This window comes from Numida meleagris, chromosome 1 (assembly GCF_002078875.1).
Source record: "Numida meleagris isolate 19003 breed g44 Domestic line chromosome 1, NumMel1.0, whole genome shotgun sequence".
NCBI lineage: Eukaryota > Metazoa > Chordata > Aves > Galliformes > Numididae > Numida > Numida meleagris.
In genome coordinates, this window is record NC_034409.1 from 44,063,631 (window position 1) to 44,072,211 (window position 8,581).

An 8,581-nucleotide genomic window follows, 5' to 3' on the forward strand; every position below is an offset into this window, starting at 1 on the left:
AAAAAAAAGGGAAAAGGGAAAAAAAAGGGAAAAGGGAAAAAAAAGGGAAAAGGGAAAAAAAAGGGAAAAGGGAAGAGTGTGGTTGCACCTTCTTTACAACATCCCAGAAAAGACCACAATACTAAGATGCCCTTCATCCTCCTCCTTTCAAGAAACACAGTCGGCTTGCTCAGCCTCATTATGTACGCCAGGGTCCCTAACTGTCTTAAGTGACCCTCTGCTGGTGTCTTCTATTTGTCACAGACACGTAAAACAGAACATCATCTCAGATGCTGCCTTAAGAACACACCTTTTCTCTTGAACCCCACAGATCATGGTCTGGCTAATGCTGCTCAGGGTGCGTTAGACCTCACCAGCACTCTGCCAACTCCACATCCACTTGTTTATGACAAGATCACATAATGGTTTGGGTTGGAAGGGACTGTAAAGCTCATCTAGTTCCAATCCCTGTGGGCAGGATTGCCACCCACTGGATCAGGCTGCCTAAGGCCCCATTTAGTCTAGCTTCCAAGACTTTCAGGGATGGGGCACCCACGACTTCATTGGGCAATCTGTTCCAATGCCTCACCTCTCTCATAGAGAAGAGTTTCTTCTTAATATCTCATCTGAATCTACCCTCTTTCACTTTAAAGCCATCACCTCTTGTCCTGCCACTAAGACTTCCTGATAACAAATCCTTCTTCAGTGTTTTTGTAGGCCTACTTAGAATGGAATCATACCCAAGATGCCTGAGACTTTTCTCAAAGACCACCCCAGCCAGAGGTCCCTGACCCAAAAGTGCCACATGAACAGCTACATCCAAGGTGTAGGACAGCAGGCATTCTGTTACATCACCAGGACACAGTCTGCTCTTTTGCCTGCAGCAAAGCAGGCACTTAGCATGGCTAAGTCCCAGGACAGCCTCTACTTTGTATGCCTTCCCCCACAGGGATACGCACTACCTAGCAGCCTTGCTACCACAATCTAATACTGGACACATATCACCATTTCCAGCTACTCAGAACCACTGCAGCTAAGAAAGTTTTTCAGTAGTCTTTCTACTTTGTCAGCTCAACCACATTCAGGAGAAGCCTTTGGCAGCACCTATCAAAAGCTGGCAACGAACTGGCCTGTTTTATGACCAAACAGTATCTACTTTGTGAACTTCAAACCACATTGCCCAAGATTAATAATACAGTTTTGTTCCCCATAGTCATTTCTTTAGCTTTAGATTTGGCAATAGAATGTGAACAAAAAACTTCAAGTCTATGCAAATTCAGCATTTTAGTTTGGGACCAACCATTCCATCAATTAAAATAGTGCAATATCTTTCCAGAAAATATAATGTAATATTTTCAAGCATACATCCATTGAATTTTTCCATCTGGTAAACTGATTTTCTGTGCTTTAGGGTAGCCTAAGTTCATACTGTAACTTTAAGATGTCAAACTTCAAATAATTGAAGCAACCTAAACAATCTTTTCTGAGGGATTTTCTAGAAGCTGCTGTCTAGTGTTGGTACCAGCGCTGATGGTAAGGAAGAGGAAGCCACGTGCAAATGGCTCACTCACAAGCAAATTGTGTCCTTACCACTGCTTTATACAATTTTATTTCATTTTCAGATAAACACGGTCGTACTAAAGCTATTTCAAATAGCTCCTATAAACTGGTGTGTGCTGAGTGGCTGTCTCCATCTTACGGGCAGCTCCACTCAGAGTGCCTCCACTAACAGAAACCAACTAACAAACAAAAAAATAGCAAAAAAGGCCCTGCTTTTCTCAAATCTCAGGTAGGTACAGCTTCACTTCAGAAACAAACCTCTAGATCTGCTGTCACCACCGTCAGATCCACCACCTATCAGAACACACTGCTGAAATAGGACTTCACGAAGACCTGAAGGCATTTCTCTATGTAAAGTAAGCTTACTGTCACATGTGAAGATAGATGTCACTTAACTACATGGATTTCAGAGCTGAAGCAGGCGAAAACAAGCTGAAGTGATCTGAGCTGTTAACAAAGTAGAAGCAAGACAGCTGGAATCAGTGAGTTACCAGCGGTGTAACACCTTCCCTACCCTCTCAAGCTGTCAGTCTCCAGCTTCTCAGATACGTATATTTGAAAGCTGTCTGGTACAGACACTGCTAGCCAGTTTAAATCATTTAATGTTTTACACTAACTCACAGGGGTGAGGTTGCTAGAGAGTGTTCTAATTTAAGTATCAATTTGCATTATGTTCCATAGGCTTCAAAGTTTTGTACCACCAGCTTCATTCCCAAGTGAAGAACAATAACAAAATTGGCAGATCCAAGCAACGTGAAAAATAATTATGCACAAAGTGACTCCATAGTAATAGCAACAGCATCTATACAGAAGTGGAAAAAAAAAGTTCAGTGTGCATATCAACCTTCTGCTTAGTACCTAAATAGTCAGGGGAGATTCAAAAATACCACTCTTTCTCAGATAACTTAAGGGCTGACCACACCTGTCATGTTTTCTACCCGTTTACTGCTTCTATCACCCTCAGTCTTATCTAAGCAAAGCCTCAGAAAGCAAGTCTGGACGCACAGTATGACAAGTGGTTCTTCATTTCCTCCACTGCAGCATACAGCAAATGGATTGCAATATTCTTTAAAATTCTGGTTAGCGCAAAGATTTTTATGGATAAATTCAAATCTTTTTCTGGAAAGCCACTAGTTGACAGCTGGCTCTCCAGTGACTTTCCAATCTGCTGTCAGAGCAGCCACTTTGGCTTCTTTTATGTGAAATGTGAAAAGGTTACTGCTTTCCAGCAAGCAGTTTCACCTGACAGATACAGAAGGAAGTGCATTTTCACACCAGCTACCTGAACACTCACACTATGCTGCTTACCTCTTGTGAGGCTTGCCTCCTACTGCCTGTCATGGGGAATCCATTCTGGACACAAGATACAAGAACGAGTGGTGCAGCAAGTCAAAGGGGCAACAGAGAACAACCAGAAAAAAGGAAGGGAAAATTACAGAGCAGCTCAGAGCAGGGTGGAAGTGAAAACAGCTATCTGGACATCTCAGCCACAGTACCAAACTTTCTACACATGAGGAAAAGCCAAAGAGGGAAGCAGAGAAGAGGCTGTCTCACTGTCACCACAGTCTCTTGGATAATGCTGATCAACACAGCTGCTGGAGAAGGCCCAATACAAGCTCCAGAATAAGAAGAAATAAAAAAGAAAAAAAAATCTAATGTCTTAATGTTAATAAAAGTGATTAGCAATTATTTTGTTTAAGATTTGAAAGATTCATTCATTGGAATGTACGCTCTCTCTAAATTCGTGAGGAATCACAATGACCATCTTCACGTTTTATATTATTTTACAGGCCTTCCTAAAAAAAATTTGCAGTTGCCACAAGATGTACTGCTAGTTGCTAAGCTCCTTGTGTCAGCTAAGAGAAGAGCGCTATAGCTATTGCTTTCTATGGTAGAAAAACTCCATTATGCACAGCTGATGCACCTCTTCTTCCACTTTTCCCCAGAAAGAGCAATCAGTTGTCTTCAATTTGTTTCAAAGCCAGGGAGATATTCTGACTTGACTTTCAGATGTAGTTTATTCTATCATGTACAGCTGATTTCTTTTTTTTTTTTTTTTTTTTTGGAGAACTCTTACTACACAAGACACAAGAAGTCTTGGTTCTTGTTAGAAATGCAGTTGCTCGGGGAGCCAAAGAAGATACCACAAGCAGCATATTCTCATATTTGCATACAGAGAAGCAACCCTGAAAGAGCCGTGCAGACAAGACAGCCACATGTCAAATAGTAGCTGTTAAAAAGGTTGTGTGATTCCTTTGTAATTGTAGATCTGTAATTCCAAGGTAAGGAACATTCAATCTTTTTTCACTGCTGCATGTACTTTAGAGGTGACTAAGATCATCAGATCCAGACCATCAAAATGAATACTAAAAGTTGAGTTTAAATGAAGACATACCAAAAAAAGAATACACTACTGTGAATTCTAGGTTAAGTCCCAGGAAATTAGACCGCCGCTTAAAGTATTGGCTTTGTGTGTTTATATGTACAAGATAGTTATCAAGATATATTTATAAACGTTCTTTGGAACCAGCGATGGCAAGAGTAACAGCAAGAGTTGGCATGTTGGTACCTCAGTACCTCTGTCTCCAAATAAAAAAAAAGTACAAGTAGCTCAATCACCCTGTCTGCCTTGCGATGCAGTCTGTCACTATCAGCTGCTGTATGGTACATCTCAGGCCTCTTCTTCATAGACCGGTCACTGTACACCAAGTGGTCAGAACCTAATAGTGTTGTATTCCCTACTGCCACCTTATCTTTCTGTGAATATAAGGGCACAAGTAAGGGTAGCAGATTACAAGCGATAGGCTCCGCAGAAGCGCGTTTTAAGAACACGATGTTTCCTGTGCTCACTGGGAATGAAGGTGGCATCCAGCTTGTAAGCAATATTGAAAGACTGAGACACGTAAAACATTGAAGTTAACCATAAGCTGAAGGTCGTGTCACACAGGAATCTCCTTGGGTTTCTCTGTCAAAACTGTATTAAAAAAAATCCAGCAATAAACTAACGTTACCCTTGCGCTGAGAGACACCAATCATGCTTTAAATGGCAAAACTGGCCAGGAAAGCTTATCAACCCTGTCATCCTCAAGAGTTATCTACACAATCCTCAACTGCACACAACGGTTGGCAACAGCGCTAACAGGAGGGTATATCTTCTTCCTTGATCCATTTACCCCCCAAAGACAGGGCAGATGTTACTTGCCTTGTAACATGCTTTTGCATCTTATCTATTTCTGGAGAAAAATAATTTGGCTTTATTTCTAAAAGCTATTCCTGGCTTTTTTCTTTTTCTTTTCTTTTTTTTTTTTTAAACACCTCCTACATTTTCTTTACATTTCTTCTCCCACCAGACCTTCGAAATATCAACCGAGAAAGCTTCATTGCCTACTTTGCAGTTCACCAGAATTAAACTAATAACACCTCCCGCTGTCATCTGTCATTTAGAATAAGATTTATAAGTGGCAGCAGAAATCACTTTCATAATGTTTACTGGAATATGAATAGCTTGAGCAGGCAGATCTCTCAAATTTACTGTACATATCAAATGAAACCTGTCATGAAAACTAGAAACTCATTTTTTAAACTATATTTGAAAGCTCGATGGTTTAGTAATAAAATACAAACTGGACAATACCGTGTACTTGTGTTGAAACTACATTCAGAGTGAAAAGGCGCAACTGTACCACAGTAAGTTTACCTCATTTTCTGCCAATTGATTTTCTTTGTACCCGGTACTTCCCAGAAATTCCTCCAACCTATACAGTCCTTGTTTCCATCGTCTGTGAGCATCTCTGAAACAGGGCACACGCAAAATGTGTTTTTACTCTTTTCAAAGGGATATAAATATTAGTGGGGGTATCATGAACTCAGATCCTTATTATTTATCACATCACCATGCAATCAGCAAGCATGATCTTATTTCACTATTTGAAGCCAAAGTTAGGGAAAAAAAATTAGTAATAAAATTAGTTATGTAAATGTGAAGAAATCCAAACCTAAAGATGGGCTGTTTTCAGTTAGATTACTAATTATTAATTAGCACATGTTAAAAATAACCTTCCTGTATGTAAGCCATCATAGGTTCACTTTTTTTTTTAATATAGGCAACACCATTCCTTACGTCTGCTGCCCTGCTTGCTCTTCAATCAGTTGACATTGTAAGGAAAAACAAAAATGGTACCCTCAATAATAATTTCAACAGGTTGAGTACCAGAAAATAAACCTATTTGAGACTGTTGTGTGCACTACAGCAAGCTGGTACAAAAAGCTAATGTTGGATTTTTAGGCACAATACTGCAGTCCCTAGATTTTATCTATTTTTTTTAATTAAAATACTCCACAAAAAGATCTGTATCTCTTGAACAGCAGCTTTTAGCATGCTTGGTTTTTTTCCTTATTGTTCATTTTAGGAAACCTTGAGAATACTTAGGAATGTGTGAATATAATTGTACTGATCCTTTTAGAAGAAGATAAGCAGGTACTTCTGTACAAAAATAATCTGCTACAGATTCAGGCTGTGTTCCTTCTTTCACAAAAATAAAACCTACATCGATATGCTCTGGGCTAATCACTGCCATTCATTAATCTGCATTAGACAAAATTTTGCAGACTGAAAGGTGACTTTGAGCAAGATACGCATCTTTCCTGCACTAACATTATTTTTCCTTCAAAAATTGAGGGGAACGTATATTAAAATGAACAGTTCAAACAACAAAAGACATCCTTGAGGTCACATTTCAGTGGTAAAGAATGCTAGGTGCCATTAATATTTAGTCTACCTTAATGGAAGAAATTTGAGTTAGAAGATACATTAGGTTATCTTGTCCACCCTTCTGTCAAGGCAGACTTGCTTGCTCCAGCATGTCATTGATTGCTGTGCCAAGCCCATTTTGAACTTGTCAGTTAATAGTGAGTTCCCTGCTCCGAGACCTTAAACATGGGCAAAATCAAGTCTTCCAAGCACCAGTTTTTGAGATTGCTTCAGCAGACACATTAATTTCTCCTCAATGTCTTCATCTGATGACTGTTTCCAGTCTGTCATACTCTTCTTCTCTCAATAATCTCAGTACAAAATAATCATAGTAATAATAACAGACCATTACAGTGGTGAGCTGCAAGGTATTTTCCAGACCCTCAGCTTCCTCTTCAGCTCCTACAACTTGGTTGAGAGGGTCTCAACACGAACAGCTGACAGAAGTCCTCTGTACTGCGGTGCAGGAAAGGGCCACTCTCTAAATGAGATTCCAGCATTAGACAGCAGAGTGTTTGAATTGGCATAATTTGACACAGGTTATTAGCTGTATGCAGTGCAAATGGGGACCCCTTGGTTATGCCATTATCTGTATGCAACACGACATCATAAGAAACCAAGACCCGCATCTGAACCCATGCTAAAGCGACACTGTCTGCTGTGTGCTTGAAATTCCCAAGCACAATGTCTGCTTAATATGCAGTACTGAGTCACTGCATGCATGCATACAGAGTGCAGCCACACCGCCAACACAATTACCTTCCCCTTGTGCCGTTCTAAAGCCCCCCATCATAGCCAGCATTCTTTTTTGAATGAATCGAAGTAGTAGCCCTGCATTCAGCACCAAGACAGCAGTACCGATTGAGAAAACCTGCACGTGCCTGTATGCAACACAGGATCCTTGTTTTCTTCAAATCACCCACTGGGTGGGTGATCGTAACAAACTGAACATCGACACACGGAACAACCCAACAACGCTCCTCCAGACCAGAAATTTTAGATTTAAGCGCATGATTTTTTCCCTGCCTGAATTCAGTGACCACTTTTTCCACTGACACTAGGAGAGTTTCCATTCATTATGCCATAAGTATTGCAGTTCTAGTACACTGGAAGCCATTCCTGCCAACGGAGTCCACAGTTCAAAGATACACGAATTTACTTCTGTAGGAATTCCTTATTTGTGGCGTGTGGAACAAATCCTTGATAAGATCCAACATATGGAAAGGGAAATAAATCACACCGGCCGTAGGCAGAGCACCCACCCAGTGACCCACTGTGCCACGAGCCGAGGGCTGGTAGTTTTACCGAGTCAACATCTTCTTAACCACCTAAAAACACCATTTCGACCCCAACTTCTCAGGACCCTCGGGCATTAAGGATGCAGCGCCTTTGGACGCGGTGGGGCTTTTTATAGACACGCTGCAGCCCACCCCACCCCCCCCCGCAGGTAAATGGCTGTCAGCGGCGAGTGATGCCAGGAGAGCTCGGCCGGGACGTGCCCTGCATGTCCCCAGGCGCGTCCCCCTCCCCGGCGCTACGATGGAGACCCCCGCTGGGAACGCTCCCTGAGCGAGGTGGGTAGCGAGGCACAGGGCATCGCCAGCAGTGTGCCGGACGGCGAGACGGAAAGCCCATCGCGTCCATTTACACATCTACTAACGCTGTACGGAACAGATATTTCCTGCGTTAAGAAAAACGCGAAGAAAAAAAAAAAAAGCCCCCGAAGACTCGCTGCTGCGCATCACCCTGCCCTTCTCTTTTCATTCAATCATAAAAATGAAATGGAAAATGCCCATCCAACGCCGGCAGCGACTCGCGATGACTGCGGATCGCGCCGGCCCCGCGCGGTACCATACAACACCCGGGGGCTGAGAGCCGCGGCCCGCTCCCACCCGCCGCTGCCCAGCGCCCCAACGCGGCTCCACAGCGGCACTCGGAGGAACGCTCCTCCCGGACCCGCGGCCGCTCCGGGCCTCACGTGGTGCCCATCCAAAGGTTACTCGCACCGCGCGGGGCGCTCCGGGCGCAGCGCGCTCCCACCCTCCGCGATGCGCCGCGCCGGGCTCCATCCCCGCCTCCCTCCCGGGGTGCGGCAGCGCGGGGCTCGCACGGCCGCTTTCCCCGGTCGCCGCCTTAATCCGCGCGCGGCCGTGCGGGGCAGCTCCCGCTCGGCCCCGCATCCGCTGCCCTCAAGGTCACGCCGCGCCGCGCGCTCCGGTTACCTCCTGAGGAGCGCAGCGGGAAGCACGCAGCGCCCCGCGGCCCCCGCCCCGCCGAGCCCCTGCACCTGCC

The 8,581-nt window shown here is 43.6% G+C and overlaps 1 protein-coding gene across 3 annotated transcripts in view; it reads right to left on the bottom strand.

Moving 5' to 3' along the window:
* ATP2B1 (ATPase plasma membrane Ca2+ transporting 1) overlaps positions 1–8,581 on the bottom strand; it is a 62,627-nt gene that overhangs the window by 52,549 nt on the left and 1,497 nt on the right. The window contains exon 1 of one of the 3 annotated variants that reach the window (XM_021391335.1): positions 5,237–5,258. The exons of 1 other annotated variant lie outside the window; for it this stretch is intronic. The gene's annotated coding sequence lies outside the window, so the exon portion shown is untranslated. Of the gene's footprint in view, positions 1–5,236; positions 5,259–8,581 lie in introns of those variants that run through there. One more of the 3 variants, XM_021390481.1, reaches the window with a different exon arrangement.